We start from the raw sequence: 20,739 nt of genomic DNA, 5'->3' as shown, positions 1-20,739 counted from the left end.
TTCAATGTGATATATTGTCCTTGTCCTCGTCTTCCAGGGGTTTTGATGTTGAACGGCAGCATTAAAAATCAGAGCTGAGGGGTTTGTTTTGTTTTTAATGCGAAGCTGCCGGGATAATTACAGGAAAAACAAAATAATGACATCCCATAGACAATGAACACACTTCATGTAGTGCAGTGTTCGCCATTGGGGAGGCTGGCAAACATTGATGTAACTTGAGGAGCCAGGGTCCTTCCCAACAATGTGCCATTGTATGAGCGACCTGATTCATTCCCTGAAAAATATGCCGGTCTCTTTTTTTTTTTTTTAATTTTTTTTGTTTTTATTTTTTATGAATCTGCTTGTGTTGCAGCAATAGAATCTTTGCTGAGAGAGTCTGGAGTGTACGGCAATGTTAGAGTGAACAAAAAAATATCAACCCACAACTTTTCTTTTTTTCTCTCTTTTATAGCGTTGGATGCTGTTATTGACTTGCCTATACTTTATTTAATTGCCTACACTTTTTATGATATTTTTTTTATTGTAAAGTGCTGCAGAATCTGGCGCTATGCTATATAAATAAATATTATTTATTATATTGTAAGTAAAATATAATATAATATATTATAAACAATACATATCACTGGCCATATGTACTAGAGTTTAATACTACATGCAGGTATAGTGCTTATGCAGACACAATGTGCCGGAATGTAATATATATGTTTTTTTATGTTTTTTTTAGAGTGGTGTTGGGTGTTTGCATGTGCTCCAGTTGGGGGTATAATTTGTGTAATTGTTGGGATGGTTGAGTGAATGGGGGTAATAAATCTTATTTGCGCTGTAATATTAGGTTCTTGGTTATAGAGATCTAAGACGTGTTGTTACTGACTTGATAGATGGGATACACAATCCTGCCTCACCGTTGCCCCTCATTGGTCAACCCCCACTTTCTCAATGTCCCCTGTAATTGGAATCACCTTTACACCGTCCCCCTTCTCCTAGTTTTGACCTATATTTTCCCCATACTCCTTTAAAAATCCGTCTGCCGTTTCCTCAATACTCCAATTCCCAACATTCTCCTTCCAAGTCATCACCCCTTATTTACTCCCTAAATCATCCTAACCTACATGCCCTTACTGCCATGTTTTCTCACCACATTGACCCATTTACCCCCCCCCCCCACCCTTCTCTCCATATAGTCCACCCACCATTCTGTCAATGGTTTACTTTCTCTATATCACCCCCTACAGCCCCAGACTGTAATGTCGTGTGTAACTATTAGCTCCTCTGATTCCTCTTCCTTATGTTAAGTGTAGAATAACATTTTGGTGTCGCTGCAGATGTCCTGTGCTGCACCGTGGGGGTGTCCCCCCCCCCCCCCCATATCGTTTTAAAAAAAAAACCCTGTTAAAAAGACTTGAGATAAAATGTGGTTACTGTATAGGATCCTGTGTGTTGCTGAATTGTGCACGGTAATTCTTATATTTTTTTATAGTTTTTTTTTCTGGGCTGTTGAAATGAATAGGCTGTCACTTCATGCATTAAGCGCTTGTTTTCCAGTAAGTTATTTGCTATGCTTTGTTGTGTTGTGATTGTTGTAGTTTATGTCATCGAGTAATAGAATTTGTGTTTTTTTTTTCTTAATTGGGGGTTGGGGGTTAATATTTTCTGCACCTGCTTATGAAATCAGTTCTGATAGTGTTTAAGCACCTGCTCTGTGTCGTTGCGCCCCCCCCCCCCCCCTTCTTCAGATACATAGCATCTTGGTTCACTTTGTTGCCATAACTAACAGGGCTCCAAGGAGAGGGCAGGCTCTGTGACATTTTAAAATCTATTCAGTTACTCCCAGGTCAGTAAGCCAATTTGCAAGAATTTCCGGGGAAACTGGTCAAGTACAAAGGACAAAGTCCCTCTTCTTTTTTTTTTTTTTTTTTCCCCCTATTTGAAATAGAAACTTCTTTTGCCTTTTTGCCATAGGGTATATATAAAAAAAAAAAAAAAAATTGGTCTCCCCTCCCGGATGTTATGAGGTCTTTCCCTCCAGACAAACACATTAATCATGAGCTCTCGCTCTTTGGTGTCCTCAAATAAAATAGGCCCCTGTTGGTCTTTTTGGTCATAGATATTTTCTATATGTTAGAGAATGAACCCTCTTTTATATGTATGACATATTTTTTGTATGTTCTTATCTATGGCAATATGCCTCCTAGTCAAAAACATTTCAGCCTTTTCTAAAAATATGTATGGCCAGAAGTGGGACAATAGGGTCCCCGATCATGCTTTAATGGAAGCCAACTTTGGTTCTCTGGACATGCATTGGATGTTTTTGTTTTTCGATGGAAAAAGGTTTGTCGATGGAGACATTGTATCTTCTCTTACAGCTGTGCAAAAGGTATGTCGGTCACAGCCTGATTGAGAATTACTCTCGGTTTGTTAAGCAAACAGGACAACTCAACCTTCCTTTTGTGCGGAACGTCGACCGTGGCAAAATATTTGCAATGTGAGAATTGTTCAATGTAAGCTATGAAGTAATTTTTTAAATGGAGGGTGGGGGCAAAAAATTCTAGCCAAGATCTTGGTTGAACTTGATGGACATGTTTTATTTTTTTTTCCTCGACCGTACTATAACAATTTTTTTTTTTCACTTTATTCTGTTAGTACCGTAGTTTTTTTTAGACTAGTAGAGGCTTTAAATGTAGTGTTCTTCAAAGTGGTCTAGCAAGATGTCGGCTTCGATCACAACTTTACCTCGCCTTCATCTTTGAGGAGCTTTGGATTTGGGAGCAATGTTTGGCAGTTCCTCTAAGTGGTTTTGTAAGCGTGGCCACCAGGGTTAGTGCTTCCTTTTATCCGGTGAGGCGCGATTGTCCCGCTGTCGAAACCTCGACACCTCCGTTCTTATTGTAGGGGAAAAAAAGATGGACTGCACTAACTGTACACACCATCCATTGTGCATGGTAACTCCTCCCCTTCCCTTTTCTCCATTTTTTACACATATTCCAATTTTACTAAGGGTAGAGAAAAATGCTGGAGGCATGTATACTCGGGCAGTACTATGTAAGTTGTAGTACTTTAATTTGACGTGTAGGGAGCTGAATTTAAGTTGAGATCATGTAGTCGAATAGAAGAGCGTAGGTGACCTACTTAGCTCTTCCACGTCTACAGGTTAACACATACGTGTCATCACATTAAGAAATGTTATTTTTTGGCCCTAATGTGGCACAGTCTTATGCCTTGCTCTCTTCTTTTACGTCTTCACCGTTGTCCATGACTATGATGTCTTCCAGGTCTTGTTTTTCCCTCTGCTCCCTTCATGTTGTAGCCCCTGTTGACACAGGAGACTGGTGGGTAGTGAATGGCGAGAGGAGAAGCCAGCTCCTGATAACTCTGTCTCACGTCGGGTTTTTTCACCGGCACGTCATGCCCTGTCTCGGCATTTTCTCATCAGTCGACACCTTGGCCCGATTATGGCCGTGGATACAGATGACAGAATGTTCTATCACCCATTACTGTCGAGAAGCTCTTCTTGGCAGCTGTGGGGTAGAATGACCTTTCAGTAATTCCCTTCTACTTTGCTTTGCTTGAAAAGGTCCTTCTCCATATTTAAGTAGCAGGCTTTTATTATGGTCAACCTCGTATACGTTGGGTGTGTGTGTTTGTTTGTTTTTTTTGGGGACAACGCGGGACATGGATACAGATTTCACAGCCAACTCATTTGAATCCGAGACATTGTATGAGACAAATGAAAACCTGACTTATTTGCATGTGTATGCCTCATTGCTTACATGTAATCCATCTCGGGGCTCGGTATTGTCTGTGCACTGCTACAAATTAACACTTTGCTTACATGCTGCCCTACAGCTGCCAGAGGTTGGGCTTACACCTGTATAGATCATTGTGTGTTCTCCACTAGTCATGACCCTATTTTTTTAGATCCTCTATAAATGTTTCTTTACACTATATTTAGAAGTATGTATCTGTGTGGTAGTGGGAAAAGGACTGTAAATTAACACTTTGCTTACACGGTGCCCTGCAGCCACCGGAGGTTGAGCTTACACCTGTATTAAATTGCTGTGATCTGTACTAGTGCTCAGCTCTCGGATGCTCATAAATGGTTTCTTCGTAACGTTTCAGGAATATGCTTTGTGTGCGTAAGACGATTGGTGCGAAGTGATAGAATATGACGTTGAAATAACACTTTAGGCTCAGTAGTGTGTATATGTGTCTAGCTCAGTGTTTCCCAACCAGTGTGCCTCCAGCTGTTGCCACACCACAAATTCCAGCATGCCCGGACAGTCGATCAGTGCGTAATAGTCGAAAGTGACTGCAAATTAACTCTTTCCTTTGCGCTCACGTCTATATAGACTGTAGCAGTACTGTCCTTTACAGATACTCCATAATTGTTTTTGTGACGCTATTTCATCATGCTGGAAGTTGTAGAGTTTAAACAGCTGGAGGCACACTGGTTTGGAAACACTAGTCTAGCTAATGAGTGTGTATTAGTAGTAAGTGACTGCAAATTAACTCTTTGCTTACATGGTGCCCTGCAGCAGCCAGAGGTTGTGCTTACTTCTATATAGACCCATGTGCTACTGTATTAGTACTGACCTTTTAGATACTCCTAAATGTTTCTTCACACTATTTTAGTAGTGTATGTGTTTGTGTACAATGGTAAAAATGACAAATTAACACTTTGCTTATGCGGTGCCCTGCAGCAGGAGGTTGTGCTTACACCTATATAGATTACTGTGTACAGCCTTTACTGACCTTTTCAGATATTCCATGTATTTTTTTCACACTTTTTCTTCTGTAATACCATTATATGTATATATAACCAATTTGACTTATAATAATAGTGATGACTACAAATTAACACTTTGCTTACACTGTGCCCTGCAGCAGCAGGAGGTTGTGCTTACACCTATATAGATTGCTGTGTGTTCTGCATTAGTACTGACCTTTTTAAATATTCCATAATTTATTTTTGTTTAGTTTTTTTCACACATTTTTCAGTAATACAAATGTGTGTGTGTGTATAGCTGCTTTGACTTATATTAGTAGAGATGACTACAAATTAACACTTTGCTTACAGCAGCCGGAGGTTGTGCTTACACCTATATAAATTGCTGCCTGTACTGACCTATTTTTTTTTTTTTTTTAGATCTTCTTCAGTAATACCTATGTGTATGTATAGCAGATTTAACTTGACAATAGTAGAGATGACTACACATTAACACTTTGCTTACAGCAGCCGGAGGTTGTGCTTACCTCTATAGATTTGTTGTCTTTTCTGTATTAGTACTGACTACCCAGAAGTGTTTCTTCACACTGTTGCAGCAGAACGTATGTGTTTGCACAGCTGATTGGTGTGTGATAGTAGCATTCGGCTGCTTTTCTTTTTTCTTTTTTTTGGGGGGGAATTTGGGAGCATTAGTATGGGGGAAGGGGGAGTTGGAGGGCTTGTCTCAGTCTTGTGTCTGGGATTCACATCCATTTAATTACTCTGCTTCCTGTTGTACAAGTGGTTACCGGCTCTTTACAATGTAGCCATTACTGCTGCTTTATCTGGAAGTCCTATTCGCTGCTCGTGTTGCACCAACAGGTACTTTTCATGGAAAGTGCACTCCAAGGGGGGGGGGGGGGGGGGGGGTCATTGGTGGGGGCTGTGATGGTGGAGGGGATATCGGTGTTGACTTTAAACAGCATTTCTTAGAGTGTTTTTCCCTAGTGGTGTAATTTTTGTCTAAAGGTCAGGCTGCCAGAACAGATTTATGCTCCATACAAGACAGGAAGGGTTTCAGCAAGCACCCAGTATATAGCGTTTTTATCAAATAACTCCGCAGATTGAAAACAACACTGGCATTTTCCTTTTTCTTGCTGGTATTTTCTATTCTCATGTCAGTTGTGTTGAGTTTTTTTCTTTTCTTTTTTAATGATTGTGAACCATCCTTTTATCTTTTTTTATTTATTTATTTTTTCCCCTGATAAAAAGAATAGTCATTATTGAAACACTTAAGCATTCCTTACTGGAGGACACAAAAGAGCTGCAGAGTTTTCGAGAAGTCAACCCTTTTATTTTTAGACTCTTTAATATTCCGAGCATGTTTGGGTCTTTTTTGAGCTTTGGAAATGTACTTCCAGGGGGGATAAAAGTATTTAAAGATGGAGAAGGTCCAAGTGTAGACTTGACAAAGCAGGCGAAAGGGGGTATTTGTAGCTAGGTGAGGACAATGACACTGTGGGGTTTATGCAGGCACCAGTGTGCTCGTGTTGATGGTCTCCTAAGGATTGAGAGAGATTGTTGATGGTCTCGTAAGGATTGAGGACATTTTTGGATGGTCTAGTGAGGAGTGGGGGAAGATTGTTGATGGTGTTGAGAATGTGTAATGAAGTTGATGGTCTCGTAAGGATTGGGGAAGATCTTGGATAGTCTCGTAAGTATTGGGGGAAGATTATTGATGGTCTTGATAATGTGTAATGGAGTTGATGGTCTTTTAAGGATTGGAGAAGATTGTTGATGGTCTCGTAAGAAGTGGGATGGATTGTTGATGGTCTCCAAAAGGGTGGGGGTGTTGGTCTTGGAAGGATTGAGAAAGATTGCTGATGGTCTTGCTAATGTGTGAAGGATCAACTCTGTTTATATTGTCTTTTACAGAGATACATTACTCCCGATGTTTGTTTAGACTATAGATCTTTTTTTTTTCTTTTTTTTTTAGTTGGTTTGGTTGTTTTACTTGGTTGCTTTTGTAAGGGCTTAGGGAAGGTAAAAGAAATAATTTTTCGATCAGAGAGGTTTACATTCCAGCAAATAAATATTCCATAACTTTCATTAAGTGACAATCGAGAGGAGGTGGCATTAAAGACTTATATATTTTGAATGTTTTTTTTTTTATTGACCTACTATGGACTCCTAAAGATGGAATTATATGAATTGTCTATTTCCTGAAGATGAACGCTTACTAGTTACAGCCACTCGTGTCAGAACCTCATTCAAAGCCTTCCCTGCTTAGAGGATTCTCGATCACAGTATGTGTGCAGCATCTCTTAGGATTGACAAGGCCTCCTTTGCCATAGTTTGCTGTTGCTTGATAGTCACTGACCATTTATTCCTTCAAAATATCCCCTTGCTGCTTAAAGCTGCCAAGCCAGATCTGCAAAATATAAAGGACGTTCCCAACAGCAAGAAGCCATGATAAGAAAATACTTGGCAGTCCTCTAGTCAGGTCCTCAGACCTTTTGTAACCTGGAAAGTCTGTATCTTACTTTCATGCACGTAACTGTATAACTCCGGGCTGCTCTTCTGATAACTGAGAAAAGGTAAAATTGTAATTTTTTGTGTGTGTATGTTGTGACTTTGAAATACTGCGTTGTTTTCTATGTTATGTTGTTGGGAATTCTCTCTCGGTTTCCCATATCTTATCGTATATGATTTTTTAAATCTATAGATTACAGTAAGCTGGAAGTTGTTTGCATGCTGTATCTACTCAACACAAATCTTCCCGTAAAATACAATTTATTTAGCGTTTTTTTTTTTTTTTCCCCAGGGAAAATAAACTATAACCATAATGGCCATTTTAGGATCTAAAAGCTTCTGTAAGGCTTATGTTTTCTCATCTCCTGAAAGTATAAATCTATGACATTAAGTGCAGGCTTTTTTTTTCCCATTTCATTTGGTCTTATTCAGAGAGAGACAGCTCTGTATTTTGCACATTGTATTAAAATGCACTTTAGTTGGATAAGTAAAACAGAAGGGGGAAAAAAAAAAAACTAAAATGTGAAGCAACTTTTTTGTCATGTGAGGAACACCTTCCACTCTATTAGTTTCACTAGTTGGGTGTTTATGCCAACAGTTTAATTTTTTTTATTTGCGGAGCGTGGGAACTCATCTTACGATAATATTACTCTTGCTTTTCCTTTAAGAGCAATGTGGCTCTTGTTTACCTAAGCTCTTGGATGTGTTTGGATTGAGAGTCCTTTGCCAGCTGATTGCCCACTCTCACACTGGTGATTTAGTGCAGAATTTATCTTGTAGCTTTTTGGTTTTTGTACAGTCTTTCACGGTGTAGGGGAGCGTAGCAGGTCCCCATCGTGGTGCCAATACATTATTTATTCTGGCTAATCCTTTGCTAATGTGAAAAAGCCAGTTTGTTATTGTTAAACCAAATGGCCCCTTTTAAGTAAAGAAATAGTTAAGTAGATCTGTTGTAATATGTAGTTGTCTAATGAAGAGATTTACGGCACTGGCAAGGGCTATTGTGTAGGCATTACCCTCTCACAGCATGTACACGTATTATCTTAACAACTCTGCCACGTTTCATAGGAAACATTTTCATAAGAGGGCTCGAATATTAAATACAACAATTCCCTTCCAATAGGATTATTGTAACTTGAAATAAAGGAGGAAAAAGTACGCAAGGTCTGAACTATGAATGGTGCGCCGAATTAGGATTTCTGTGTCAGAGCACGATTACTCCGTGTAGTAAAAACGTGCACAGTGGGAGTGTGTTGAAAGGCATTCTTGCTTGCACAGAAATTGGTCTCAGTGAATGACTTGGCGTTCTGTAGGGATTTTGGCTGTTTCCGCTTCACAAACCTAATGTCTGATAATCCATAGCCACCAAAATTTGCCTTCTGCTAAAGCTGACTTGGAAGAGAGAATGAGAGGGGGGGAAAAAAGTCAAAAAGTTTCATGTGAAAAAAAAAATGTTGTTAAAAGTTATTCCTGGAAATATCATTCTCCTAAAGACTTCTGGGGTAGAAGTTTGTTGACCAGCACATCAAGGCAGCCAAAATGGCTCATTTACTGGTAGTTTGGATGTCTGTAGATTTATTGATGCTTTTAGGATATGCGTTGGTGCGCCTTAGGATCCAATAGTTTTTTTTTTTTTATTATTGGAACCTGTTGTATATAATTTTGTATTGTGGTGTTTTTTAATCTAAATTGACTTTGCTCAGGGTGACCTCCTCCTGAAACGTGAAAGGCAGGACTTGATTGAACATGCAGTGTTGACCTGTAGACTTGTAAAGTGTCTATGTCGTTTCCCGCTTGACTACAAAATCCTATGTGCACGTTCAAACACTCATTGACAGAATCAACGTCACTTGTGTGTATAACTTTACCTCCTGTCTGAATATCTCCTAAGCCCATAGTTACTTTCCCCAGACGTCGCTGGCATTCGTACCATATCAGTTTTCGAAGTGAGGCTGTCAAATATTTTGACTCCCCTTATCTGAGAGTTAACTATGCATTGTCGGTGAGAAGGTGTCCAAATCCCTCCGCCTGAAATTTTTTTTTTTTTTTTTTTTCTGGTCTCCTAGTCTGTGAATGAATAAGTGTCACCGTTCCAGAGAACGTTGAACTCTGCTGGCCAAGGTCGGCAAGGACATGTGTGTTTATAGAGATGGAGGCCAGTTCTTTTTTTCCCAGGCTTGCATGTCGTGGGCACAGACCTAAAACCTCCCATTCTTGGTTATTGATCCATGCTCTTGCGCAGGGGAAATATGAGCAAACTTAAAATTACAAATACATACATGGTCTGTAGGTTTTGGTTTGTGCCCTCCATTCGAATGTAAAAAATTATTGCTTTCTTCATAACTTACTTGGCTTTTGGTTGATGGGCTTGAACTTCTGAATGGGTTTATTTGTTGGACACCACCTAACAATGGACCTTTTTTGTGTGTGTTTATTTATTTTTTTTTGGTTGTGTTTTCTTTTTTTCTGTATTGAAGGCATACAACATAAGGCCACCATTATTGGAGTAATGAGTGTTGGCATGTGGCTTATGTTTCATAACCTATTCTAACTTGGTCTATTGCCCAATTTTTTAGGAGGATAAGTCACGTTTGGCTCATATGATCTTGTACAGCAGTGGTCTCCAAACTGTCGACCTCCAGCTGTTGCAAAACTACAACTCCTAGCATGCCTGGACAGCCAATGGCTGTCCAGACATGCTAGGAGTTGTAGTTTTGCAACAGCCGTAAGTCCTCAATTTAGAGACCATTGTTGTATAGCGGATCGATTTACGTATCTTTATGCTTTTTTGGGTTTTCCACATTCTTCATTGTAGCTCCATTTACTCTTGCCTAGCAACCCAATAAACACAGCATGTGGTAACCATTTATTGTGCCATAACAGCTTGTTTATTGACTGTCAATTGGGTTTTCAGGTAGTCATTTTGGTGTATAGCCCTTGATCTAGGGAGTTTCCATGCAGGTCATTTCCTGTTCCTGTGTCTATAGGGTGATCATGTTTTTACCATAGGTGGTAGCTTTATGCTTATGGTTTTTTTCTGGATTTTATTGAGCTTTTTTATCTATCTTGATAGATCTTTGTATCTTATATCTATGCTTTTTATGTTGAGTGGTCTACAAATGTGAATGTTTTTTGACCAGTTTAAAAGAGTCAATGGCCAGAGTAAAGCATTGACGCTATGAACATCCTTAACTCCTTCGCCCATGTTAACTTGGATATGTATTTTAACTATGTTCCGTTGATCCGCTTGAATTTCTATCCGCCTGAAACCCAAGAAGTCAGCATTGGGCATCAACGAGATCACTTTTCAGATTTTCTCAAAATAGCACCATGTTACACGAAGTATCAGACATCTCCTTGCAGAACCATATGCAATGAAGTGCATTGTACATCATTTTAGCACGTTGCTGTTTTAAGGCTCATACCTGGTTTGGTTCCTTCTAAATTTTGCTGGTTAAGATGTCTTAAATATCACACAAGTCACGCTTCCAAGAACCATGACGGAGTGCAGATTGTGAGTCTGTTCTTCTTGTTCCTAAGTGACACTACATACATACTTGTGTCTGGTCTATATTTAATGGTGCCACATTATGCTAAGACACAACAACAGCAGATAACTTGGAACTGTGTCATTGCATATATTGGGTAAACATCAACACCAGGCGTCAACATCTTGGCTCCACTCCTTCCTTCCACTTTTTGTTTTTTTGAATGATAGCCTCTTTTGTGGTTTTGGTTCCCTAAGTAAGTAAAATAGAGAAGTGGGAACTAAAGCCATAGAAATATTGTCTTCCCGAAACGGGCATCATAAGTGTTGAATTTTATAATATTGAAACTCATTTTTGAGAAGTCTAAAGGTCATTTTGTTGACTACTTGATATCTTGTGATTATTGACTTGGCTCATAAAATGGAGGGAAAATAGCTAATTAATGGTGCACTGTAACACCTAAAACTTCCATCATTGAAAGTTTAGACTTTTAAAAAGATTAGATTTTTCTACCCCAAAATTTTCTAAAAGTTGTCTTATACATTTTTACAATATCATCCTGATTGCCAATAGGGTCTTCCCCTTGTGTACGTTGGCATGACGTACTGTGCCCTATTTAAAAACTTCATCTTGTTATCGGTAGGATCCTCCCCCCATAATTCCTGAAATCCGTACATCTGAGGATTGAGTTCATTAGTGCTCCTCCCCACAATCAGCTGTGAGTATTATATTTGTTCTGGCATTTTCTTGTGCCTTCAATGCCATCTTTCTCTCCTCCACTTCCACATTGACGTTACAATGGCTTCAACTGGTAAGCCGTTGTGGCCATGCTCAATAAACTATCCGCTATAGAAGTTGGTAATTGATGCTTGCTACTAGAGTTAATTTGCATGTCATTATAGAGTCCCTAGCGATTGACCTGTATGTACTTTATTTGTGACCTGAGTCTATAGTTTGAACACATCGATATAGGGAAATGTTTTCTGCCATCTGTTACCAGTTTGTCTATGTGAGGAATGTGCCATTTGACGCCAATACAACATTTTTGTTCTTCTGATGTTTGCTTCGAAATACTTAAGACTGGACTGTATTGTTTATTTCATGAGTTCCTCCTTTGGCTAAATATTTAGGTTTATTTATAGGTTACATGTTAAATCTAAACCTTTTTGATATTGATCGACTGGCTTGGTAGGAGAGAATATGGAGAGCTTGGTTGTTTTGGTGCAGATGACGATCTGTTTTGGCACCTTTATCGAGCAAGAAAGTTATACTTTCAGTAGCCCGCCACTTATATCCATTCTCATTTTCTAGAACACAAGTCCTCTCTGTTAGAAAATATTGTATAATTCTTTGTCTTAGATAGGTATGAGTGAGCTTCATCTATCTTCTTAGGAAACACTTTCCCGATTGACTGTTCTACACTTAGCTCCTTGCTGAAACAGATTTCACTCATGTTGTGTTTTGTAGTCAACACTTATGTCTTCTCCAGTAGGTAGCATAAGTATTTATGGAACCGGTGTCTACAGCAAAGAGGATACAGCTTCAGTTTCTCTCCACAGATTCTAACAAATCTGTTGCCATTTTGCAGACAGTCCTTAGTCTTCTCTAGTAGAACATGCTTCATAGCTCATTAAGAGTTGCTTTACTAACATTAGCTAGGTCGTCTTCTACTTTCCTTGGCACAACTTGTCTTTTCCGATAGAATGTTCACATCTTGCCAGCAGAAATCTCAATCACATCGTGTTTTGTAGTCAACACTTCTTCCTCAGTAGGTAGGGCATATTCTGATGTCATTGGTATGGCTTTAGTCTCTCTTCATACATTTGAATAAATCTACTGTCGTTTTGTAGATAACACTGTTAGAGCATGTTTAGTTTGTCTTGATCCGGTAGTAAGTTATGTCTTCCTTTCTAAGCAACACTTGCCTTTTCCAATAGACGGTTTTACAAGTACCTCTTCATATGTCTTCCAAAGACAGTCTAAGTCTTCTCCGTCCTGTCGGACATGTTCTACCACCATTTGTACTCAATGGCTTCTTCCTTGAATAGATTTGGTTATGGCATGTTTTGGTTACACAGCAAACTGTATTTCCCTTCCTAAGTTTCCTAAGATGACTGCTACATTTTAGCAGAGCCATGTTCTAGTCTTGCGTACCTGCATGCCAGTCTTGGCAGTACATCGTGTTTCTAACACAAGTGTATAACACTTAGGTCAGTAGCCAGTCGCTATTCAGATCTTAATCCATTTAGCTGGGGTGTTCATATTGCCATGATTTATTCATGTAAAAATTTCATATTCGGGAAGAAAATTCTGTAGTATTTTAGCTTCAACCATGTGTCCTTAAAAATTTATCACCCCGTTGAATAATGTGCCCAATTACTATAAATTATTAATGTCCCGATTAATGGTTAAAATCTGGTTCTACCTTTCTTATTTCTTTTACTTTCTTTTTTACCCCCCCGTTCTCGTATGGAATGTGGTGGATCACTGCCTAGGCGTTTAAATGGCAGTAACCACCGACGAATGATTAAAGAAGGTGTCTTCGGTGCGACTTAAAAAAGGGGGGGGGAGTAAAGCTACTAAGTCTCAAATTCAATTTCTCGATGCAGATGTTGAATGAGAAGGAGGTCGAGGTTGTTTAGAAGTCCTTCTGGTTTCTATTAAGAATAAAAGACAATTCCCTTGGTTACTAGATTAATGTGGATTCCTGTAATGTTACAGTAAGGCAAATCTGCAAGTCGTCCTGAAAGTCGGAAAAAAGGGGGGGGGGGGGGGAAGGAGGGTGCAGGTTTAATCAATTCTTTATTACGGTGGATGTAAACTTGTGGCTCTCATCCCAGCTTTCTCTGAACCATAGCAACCGGGTATAGGCTTATTAATACAGATATATAATTTTTTATTTCCTTTTTGTTTCGCACGCTGTTTTTGTTTGGAGATCCTCTGCTGTATTCGTGCCAAGTAGTGTTACAAGCTTTTATTACTGCTGGAAAGTCCATTTGTGGTCGAGAGGGGGGGAATTGCATTGGTTATTTATGAAAAAAAAAAAAGTAATGTTAATAGGAATTTTTTTTGATTTATGTGTGATTTATTATTGAAATTAAATTTTTTGCATTACATTTTATGGGGGGGGGAGGGGAGACTGCTGTGTTCCAAATTGGGTCATTTGCTGTTGGTCACAGATGAGATTTTACAAACAAATCAAACAACTGTCCAAACTGTGGACCTTTCAGCTGTTACAAAACAACCCCCCCCCCCCCAAAATATACTGGGGGTTGTAGTTTTGCAACAGCTGGAGGTCCACAGTTTGGGGACCACTGATGTAAAATTTGCTATTTTTTGCAACGGGCTCTACATCTATTTAGGAAAAGAAAAAAATATATATATATTATTTTTTAATAATTTTTTAATAATTATAATATATATCTTTTTTGAAGATTTCATTTTGTATTTAATTCATGTTTGACTTAATAGGCTGTACTGTGATGTAGTCCAGCATAGTGCAGAACAGGTCACTGCTATTTCAGCAATGCATAAAGTTTTTGTAACCTGTTCAGAGCGCTGAAGGCTGTAATGTATCCTAAGTCGTAATTAGTCCATTTTGGGCTGTAGCCATGCTTTTGTATTCCAAGTCTTCCATAGAAGTACCTTATTTTTTTTTTTTTTTTTTATGGGGATTTTGCATACAACATTTCTTGGAAAAACTCCATAGCACTTTGTAGCTTGGGGACACACATGGCCATTCTTTTCTTTTCTTTTTTAAAATTACCACTGAGCCAAAGCCAAAACTTCCCTGTGACACCAGCTTTAATGTGTTTTTTATTTATTTATTTATTTTTTTGGGAGCGCGAACCAACAGGAGAAAGTGTAGGTCCGTCCTTTATATTTCCCATTCCTTTGAATCCAATTCTGGCAAAAAAAAAAAAAAAAAAAAAAAAAAACACCAAATATGTAAATAATTTAATAAAAAAAAAAAATAATTTATCTGTTCATGAATTACCCACCTTTCATGTGCTTTTTTCGAGATAAAGCTTGGACTGAATTAAAAAGGAATGGGAAATCTAAAGGAAGTGCTTAAACTACTTCTTCCTACTGGAGCCACTACTTCTTTGGGTTCGAGAAGATGCAACAGAAACGGCAGTTGTGTCTTTCAGAAAGCACGGACTGTGAACGTCTCCTAAAGGGAACGCTCAACAACTTCTTCAACTTTTTGGTTTACATTAGATAGATCTAGACCCCATTATGCTTGTGCATGGGTAAGGGTTATAGTACGTAAGGTTCCAAACAAAGAAAATACCAAACATCTTATTTTGTCTTTTTGTCAGGACCTTTTGGATGCCAATATGAACCCCTTTACATATGTGCATCGTCCCATGGCGTTTCCCTCCACACTGTAGGAAAAAAACACCTGAGGAAAACTGATTGTAGAACTGACAATTTACATTTGTCTGGCATTTTCAGTCTGTGTAAGGCGCCGTATGGGCGACCAACAGTAGAGCACATCTTGCTGTGTTTCCCTGTCCGGCATGCAAATTCAGTGAACACCGGATCCTAAACAACTGATGCCAACCAATGCCTTTTTGCCATCGGTTGTGACATTGGGTGCAGACAGATTATGCAGGGTTACTGAGCCGGGCACCGGACATATGTGAATCCAGCCTTACAGTTATAGACCCTGCTCCTTAGTAATGTTCATAATAACCCTTACTAAGTTTTTATGTCCAATTTGCATGAATTTTTGTCCAGTCAACAAAACGCTGCCACCACGAGACTAGATAATGGATGCTGTTTAGATGCCCCAGTGGCGGATTACAGCGTAAGTTATATCCGAACTGCTCGTGTTCTCAAAACAATAGCCTTTGATGGAATAATATCTCGGCATTTAATGTCCTTTCTACACAGGATAAATGTCCTTAGTATATTTATGACCCCCAACTACCGGGGATGCAGTGGCTTGTGATTGTGTTGCTAATATCTCTGCTGGTCTGGTAATAAAATAAAATGGATGTCTAATGGATAAGACTAAAATGTGCAAATATGTCCATAGGTGTCACATCAAGCTGCAGGTCGCCTAATTGTACTTAGATAGGAACCGTGAGATATAAAAATACAAAAATTCCTATAGTTGGTCAAAGATGTTGCCCTTTTATCCTTTGGAGTGTTTGTTTTTCCTGTATTGGGAGTTTATTAACCCATATTTTTGAAGTTATATGGACTTTGTGTTTAAATTGCAAACTAGAAACTAAGTCAGCAAATGGACTGAAAAGTACAGACTACTGTAACCTTGTGTCCTCTTCTGGGTTGACGTCAACTGAATCCTCAATGCCTTACGCAGGGACAAATATATTTATCTTTTTTAGACTTGATTTACCACAGGTTTTTATTCCAATAAACCTTGAATATATTTCGGACATCACATTTTAGAGCTGCGTTTTACAGCGGACTGTAAACTCTGAGAGCATGTATGCCTACAGAGATCCATCAGCGGGAAGATTGGTGACCTGAAATGGTTCTTGTAGGCCAGAATTTTTTTTTGTATTGAACGCAATTTGTTGCCATTACCGGCTGTAGGCAGATCGGGTGGGGGGGAGATAACACAAAACACAAATACTTCAGTCTGTGCATTTTAACAGCTGGAAACTGTAGAATACGACTAAGGTTCATCAGTCAGGGATAATGGCTGTAACCACCCGTTGACATTTTTTTCCTGTGACATTTTTCACTTTTTTTTGTGTTATTTTATGTGACTATCCTATTTTGATGCTCTTAAGTAAGTCGCACGTAAGTGCAAGAATGGAAATCTCCAGCTGTTATAATTTTCCCAAACAACAACACTTTCTTGGTATTGAGTTAAAATGATGGTTTATTAGACCTTTCACCTTGTGGTCTTATAGTAAAGTGGATCTGTGTTGCCTACACAAAGATATGTTGGTATATGTAGCAAAAATCTTCTTTATGTGGATAAAAAAAAACATTGAGCATAAGTTCATACTTGCTGGGTTTTGATGCAGATTTTTGTAAAGATGGCGGTTACATATTGTACAGTATTCTTTATTTTATCTTTTTTTTTTTTTTTTACAAATTTCTATAGGGTTTTATTTATTTTATATTTTTTTCAGTTTTTGCCTCAGCAACTTTTTCCCTTTTTTTATAGAAAAATATCTATAATATCTTCTTGGTAATTTGATGTTCTGCATAGCCCTTGAATTTAGTCAGAATTGGTAAAAAAATTTTTTTTTGGGTGTGTAACATGGGGCAGTATTCAGGTATTTTCATCTATTATATAATCCTAAATACCGTATATACTCGAGTATAAGCCGACCCGAATATAAGCCGAGGCCCCTAATTTCACCCCAAAAACCCAGGAAAAAAAGTTATTGACTCAACTATAAGCCTAGGGTAGGAAATACATCATCCCCCCCGTCATCATCCAGACCCCCGTCATCATAACCCTGTCATCACCCCCCCCCCCCCTTCATCATTCATCATCACCGCCTGTCAATCCCTTTCAGTGGTGGTCAACCTGTGGACCTCCAGATGTTGCAAAACTACAACTCCCAGCATGCCCGGACAGCCATCGGCTGTCCGGGCATGCTGGGAGTTGTAGTTTTGCAACATCTGGAGGTCCGCAGGTTGAAGACCACTGAAAGGGATTGACAGGCGGAGAGTTCACTCAAATATAAGCCGAGGGGGGCGTTTTCAGCACGAAAAATTGTGCTGAAAAACTTGGCTTATACTCTAGTATATACGGTAATGTGAATGCCCATTGACACATGTAGTTTAGTGCACCTGTCACTGCCACGCTACCGGTTTGTAGGAGGAATCTGTATTGTAGAGAACGTAATCTCTGAATTCTTTAGGGACTTGGGACATCTGCAGCATTTCTCCTATGTCTCGTAAATTGGAACTCTTGTTAAAGCTCAATGGGGGAGATTTATCAAAACCTGTCGAGAGGAAAAGTTGCTGAGTTGCCTATAGCAACCAATCAGATCGCTTCTTTCATTTTTCAGAGGCCTTTTAAAAAATGAAAGAAGCGATCTGATTGGTTGCTATGGGCAACTCAACAATTTTTCCTCTGGACGGGTTTTGATACATCTCCCCCATAGTGTATTGTGGTTCCAACCATAATTGGGAGATAGTCAATCAGTCAGTCAGTCAGTCAGTCATTATAAGGCCATGCTTTTACCTGTCAGATTTAATCATTTGTGTATTTAATTGAGAATCTGCCGACACAAGTCAGAAGCTGCGAAATTTCCATTTAGTTCCCGCAGATCCAACCCGTATCGGCCCCATAGTTATTGAATGGGGCCAATCCTCTACTTTTTCTTGTGTAGCATGTTTCCTTCAGAAATTTTCCATCACTTGGAACGAAGCTACGGAAACCCCATTCACATACATCAGATGGGATTTGTCATCGGATTTGTTTCGGATTTAGGTCGTGTGCTTGGGGCCTAAGTGATAAGATCAAGGTGAGGTGTGTCCATTACCTTATTATAGAGTCCCAACTCACTAAGGTAATTTTGTTGTGGCGAGTAACTGGCACAAACTTAGGTCTTTTTTGTTGACTAATGTCTAGACAGGGGAATTATTATGGCATTATGGAAGCATTGTGATGTGTTCCCCACGGTAGCTGATAAGAAATAACAGCAACTCAAGGGATTTTTGCTGAATTGACCAGGTGAGGGGTTACGCTTTTGTGTTTTATTTACCAGAAGAAGACAATTAACTTTACCAGTTATTACTTTTGCTCACATTGGTACCGTAAATGTTTTAGAAAAATCTTAGAAAAGAAGTTTTTATTACATTCTATTGCATATATGTATATATTTGTGTGTGTGCGCGCGTATATATAATTTTTAAAATTTTTTTTTTTTAGTTATTACACTTCTCTTTGCCTTTTTAAGTCCGTATATCCAGTAAGAATAAACTTTATTTAAAAAACGTCAGAATGTGTTTTATTTTTATTTAAAGGGGTACTCCGGTGAAAAACTTTTTTTTTTTTTTAAATCAACTGGTGCCAGAAAGTTAAACAGATTTGTAAATTACTTCTTTGTAAAAATCTTAATCCTTCCTGTACTTATTAGCTGCTGAATACTACAGTGGAAATTCTTTTCTTTTTGAAACACAGAGCTGTCTTCCGACATCACGAGCACAGTGCTCTCTGCTGACATCTCTGTCCATTTTATGAACTGTCAAGAACAGCATATGTTTGCTATGGGGATTTCTTTTACCCTGGACAGTTCCTAAAATGGACAGAGATGTCAGCAGAGAGCACTGTGCTCGTGATGTCAGCAGACAGCTCTGTGTTTCAAATGGAAAAGAATTTCCACTGTAGTATTCGGCAGCTAATAAGTACAGGAAGTAATAAGATTTTTTAATAGAGGTAATTTACGAATCTGTTTAACTTTCTGGCACCAGTTGATTTAAAAAAAAAAAAAAAAGTTTTTCACCGGAATGCCCCTTTAACTTATTTTTTTGGGGTTATTACTCTTCTCTTTGCCTTTTTAAGTCCTTATATCCACTAAGAATAAACTTTATTTAAACAAAGTCAGAATGTTAGTTTTTCCAGAAGCGTCATAGGCTGCTTGTTTGCTTAAATCACCAATTTGCTGCTTTTATGTCACCAATTAAAGTGTTGTGACCTCAATTCATGACAGTCACCGTAGACCCGGCCTGCGTCCTCGTCTTAGGTTTCATCCGGTCCACCTTAGGCTGACAGATGTTTTGCCTTGGCCTTGAGACATCCAGGCCTTACTTGGGTGTGAGTGACATGAAACACGAGGACACTACATGTAGTTTTTAGCCGTCCGGCTCAAGATCCTATATTTGCGTATAATCCACCATAGGGAGCCGGTTTACACATTGAACCCAGCTCTTCCTGTCCATTATTGAATAGATCTGCCAATCTGAAAACGTTATCAATCTAACTTGTCCATGGAGCATTGCGTCGGGTGGAATAACAAGCTGAAAGACGAGATCTATTGGAAACAGCTGGTTGCTTCCCGGAGAGCTCCGGCCTCATCGTATCTCATAGACTCAATGTTTATATAAAATTTTTGTCTTTTTCTTCCTCTTGAGAATGGGCAGACCCTTTTAATGCTCTTTTTGTCATCTTTCCTCCTGTTTCTAGTAATTAACAGCGAGGCAATAATTACAGTTCATCGCGAATAGTCAAACCTCCATCCTTTCTCTGAGCCAAACAGCCGAAAGTCCTTGCACGTTGTTTTCCCATCTATTCCTTAATGTGGCCAACTCCTTGTTGATATTGATGACCCAGTATGACACATCTTAAGTCATTATTATTTCATTTAGTGGCTGTATGTATAGACCAAGTGGGAATCTGACTATTGATTCGCTGAATGGCTTGTAACATTGATTTATGAGTCAAGGATTTTGTGTGCTGAGCCAAACACAGTTGAGATTGCATCTTATGCGCCCATTGATTTCGGTTCAGATTTCACTTCACAGTAATTAGACTATGATCTCACAGATGTTAACGTTAAATTTGTAATTTTTTTTCTGTAAAACAATCTTGCAAATTAATCAAAAAGTTTTTTCCTACATTTTGCGAGATTTGAATAATCTTGTATGGCGAAGGTCAATCGCTATCTACTATTACTTTGGATTATTAAATGTAGGTGTGGCTAGTGTAAACACTGGGTAAGATAATCCCAATCTGTTGCCAAAGGCTTGATCACACTGTCCATAACAAAGTCTACCACTGATCATACATTGATTTTTATTTTTTATTTTTCATTTAGATGCTAAAGTCTTAATTTTTGCTCCTTTTTAACTCTTGTAGTTTATAGTATGATGCTTAAAATAATCATAGTGCTGTCTGAAATAGCATACATTACCTGAAATGGATGAATAAAACAGGTAGAAATTAGGAGGCTATCTGGTCGCTACAGTAGCCAAGTAGACTTTTGTAGTGGCCCCAGTCGTTGCCTCAAAAGAAGGTCTGAAATAGCACCCTAGTAATAGTTAAAGGGGTATTCCAGGAAAAACTTTTTTTTTTTT

General features: G+C 38.7%; 1 protein-coding gene across 35 annotated transcripts in view; it reads left to right on the top strand.

Moving 5' to 3' along the window:
- The window catches only part of ADGRL2 (adhesion G protein-coupled receptor L2), a 218,191-nt gene that overhangs the window by 6,232 nt on the left and 191,220 nt on the right, over nt 1-20,739 (top strand). Inside the window, exon 1 of one of the 35 annotated variants that reach the window (XM_056532571.1) lies at nt 5,569-5,584. The exons of 33 other annotated variants lie outside the window; for them this stretch is intronic. The gene's annotated coding sequence lies outside the window, so the exon portion shown is untranslated. Of the gene's footprint in view, nt 1-5,568; nt 5,585-7,151; nt 7,300-20,739 lie in introns of those variants that run through there. One more of the 35 variants, XM_056532570.1, reaches the window with a different exon arrangement.

Source organism: Hyla sarda, chromosome 7 (assembly GCF_029499605.1).
Source record: "Hyla sarda isolate aHylSar1 chromosome 7, aHylSar1.hap1, whole genome shotgun sequence".
Classification (NCBI taxonomy): Eukaryota; Metazoa; Chordata; class Amphibia; order Anura; family Hylidae; genus Hyla; species Hyla sarda.
This window is presented reverse-complemented; position numbering and strand designations above follow the sequence as displayed.